The sequence below is a fragment of the Elephantulus edwardii genome, unplaced genomic scaffold, assembly GCF_000299155.1.
Source record: "Elephantulus edwardii isolate Elephantulus edwardi_28Jun2011 unplaced genomic scaffold, EleEdw1.0 scaffold00351, whole genome shotgun sequence".
Taxonomy (NCBI): Eukaryota; Metazoa; Chordata; class Mammalia; order Macroscelidea; family Macroscelididae; genus Elephantulus; species Elephantulus edwardii.
The window spans coordinates 877193-879859 of NW_006400101.1; positions in this window are offsets into that span (position 1 = coordinate 877193).

The following is a 2667-nucleotide window of genomic DNA, read 5'->3' on the forward strand; positions in this document are numbered from 1 at the left end:
CATAGCAAGTAATTTCAAAAACTATGGCTTGTATCATCAAAAGTATCAATAACATAAAATCAATTCTCATTAGGTCAGACATTTCTCCCACATTCCTGTACAATGGTCTTCATCTCTTGCACTATCCTTCTGCTCTTACAGGCATAGTGGATTTCTTCAAGGACTGGTCTATCCTCGAAACAAACTGAAGTATTTGAGATGGAGCTTAAAAATCCTTGCTTGAGGCACGAACTAAGATTTGCACACCAGTGTTCACAGCAGCATTATTCACCATTGCAAGAACATGAAAATAGCTCAAATATCCAATGATAAACAAATGGATTGAGAAATTATGGTACATTCACACAATGGAATACAGCACACAGGAGCAACAATTTTTTAAATGATTACCTAACTTGGGAAGAACTGGAGACCATTATGCTGAGTGAACTTACTCAATACCACTGCATAAAACCATTATTGTAGAATGGGTGTAAGGATCCAAGAAGTTTGGAAGAGGTTGGAAGCAGAGAGATGAGGATGTGCGTGGTGTGTGTGTAGGATTAATCATGGGGTGGCACAATTTGATGGATTGAGGGTAAGGAAATTTAAAAGAATTTGTTTTTGTAAACAATATATTCTAATTTTGTAAATAAATAGGTAGAAAACGTAAAAAAGATGTAAAATATCAATTATTAAAGTGCAATTATCTCAATTATTAAGTAATTTTTCCTTATATATACACAAGAATCAGGGAACACTGGTGGCTTAGTGGTAAGGAGTTGATTGTGATTATGCTAAACCTGCTAGGAGAACAAACAGGTTTGTCCGGGAGTGGGTGAAGCCAGAATGCTCCTTGAAGTCAAGGATTCTGAAACTTCATCTAACATATTTTGGGCATGTTGCAAAGAGGCACTGGTCCTTGGAGAGAGACATTATGTTTGGGAGAGTGGAGGGACGGAGCAGGAGAGGAAGACCTTCAATGAGATGGATCAATTCTGTGAGTGGAGTGGTGGGAGTGAATGTGTTTGAGGCAGCGAGGTTGGCACAGGGTAGAACGGCATTTAGGGCTTTTGTACATAGGGTCGCTATGAGTTGCAAATGACTCAATAGCACATAACAACAGCAACAGCAGCAATAACATGCTAAACCTATCATTGAACCAAAAAGCAGTCCTCAGAACAGAGTAAGGAAACACTGCTTTGTTCAAAATCAGGAAAGGAGTGTGTCAGAGATGCATCCTGTCTCCATAGCTTTTCAATTTATATACAGAGCATATAATTCTGGAAACAGGGATTTATGAAGAAGAATGTAGCTTCAGAATTGGAGGAAGACTCATCAACAACCTACAATATACAGATTACACAACCTTGTTAGCTGAAACTAAGGAGAACCTGGAATGCTTGTTCCAGAAGGTCAAAGACTGTAATCTTCAATATAGGTTGAAGCTCAACATCAAAATGACATAAATTCTCAGCACTGGGTCAACTGATGGCACTGTAATAGATGCAGATAAGATTGAGGTTGTTAACAATTACTATTTACTTGACTCCACAATCAGCACTGCTAACATCAGCAGTTAGGAAATAAAAAGAAGAATTGCATTGGGAAAATCTTCTGTCAGGAACCTCTCTGAAGTACTGAAAAGCAACTATGTCAGTCTAGAGACTAAGGTGCACCTAATCCAGGTCATGGTCTTCTCAATTACTTGCTATGCATTAGTAAGCTGGACAATATGACTAAGGGTGATAGAAGAAGAATTGATGCCTTTGAACCATGATGCTAGAGAAGAGTCTTGAACATATGGACAGCCAAGAAAACAAATCAGTCTGTCTTGTAGAGAGTGAAACCCAAGTTTCTCCTTGGAGGCTAGAATTTTGAAGCTCCATTTTACATATTTTGGGCACATAGTCAAGAGAGACTAATCCTTGGAGAAGGGCATCATGCTCAGAAGAGTGGAGTGACAACACAGGAGAGGAAGACCCTGGAAGAGATTCATTGAAATAGTAACGAGGGTAATTGGAGTTGGTGTATTGGAATTAGTGAGACTGGCTCAGGACAAAGCAGGCTTTGGATCTGCTGTATAAGGTTGCTATGGGTCACAGGTGACTCTAAAGCAAATAACAACAACAACATACAAGAATCAAATTAGGGTTCCACTAATTTATAGAGTATAGAAGAATGTATTTTGTTTTTATCTCACAATTTTCTAAAGTAGCAAAATCTACTACTAACCAGAATCAAAATACCTTACTTCTCAGGACACAAAAAGAAATATAATTAAATATGGTGAGATCTAACGTAGTTCTACCTAAAAGAGTACCCTTCTTTGACAAAATTCTATCAATACCATTATTACCTTATTTTTTTTTGCTTTAATACCATTAAATATAGTTTTCACCTACCTTTCCTTTACATTGTAAACTATTTTTGACCTTGATATAAGCCTTAAGTTTCTTATTATCATGCTAAAATATTAGAAATATGAATTTAATCATGATTGGACATTTATATACTTCTCACTGTACCTTATTCATTGTTCACTTTAGCCCTGCGTAGTTTTCTGGTTCATGAAGTGAAAATAATTTTCTTAAAATATAATTTCCATGCAGATTTAAATTTCAATTTTCTCAAACTTGAATTACCTAGCAGAACACTAGTCCAAGGGAACTCTCGAGAAAATCATCA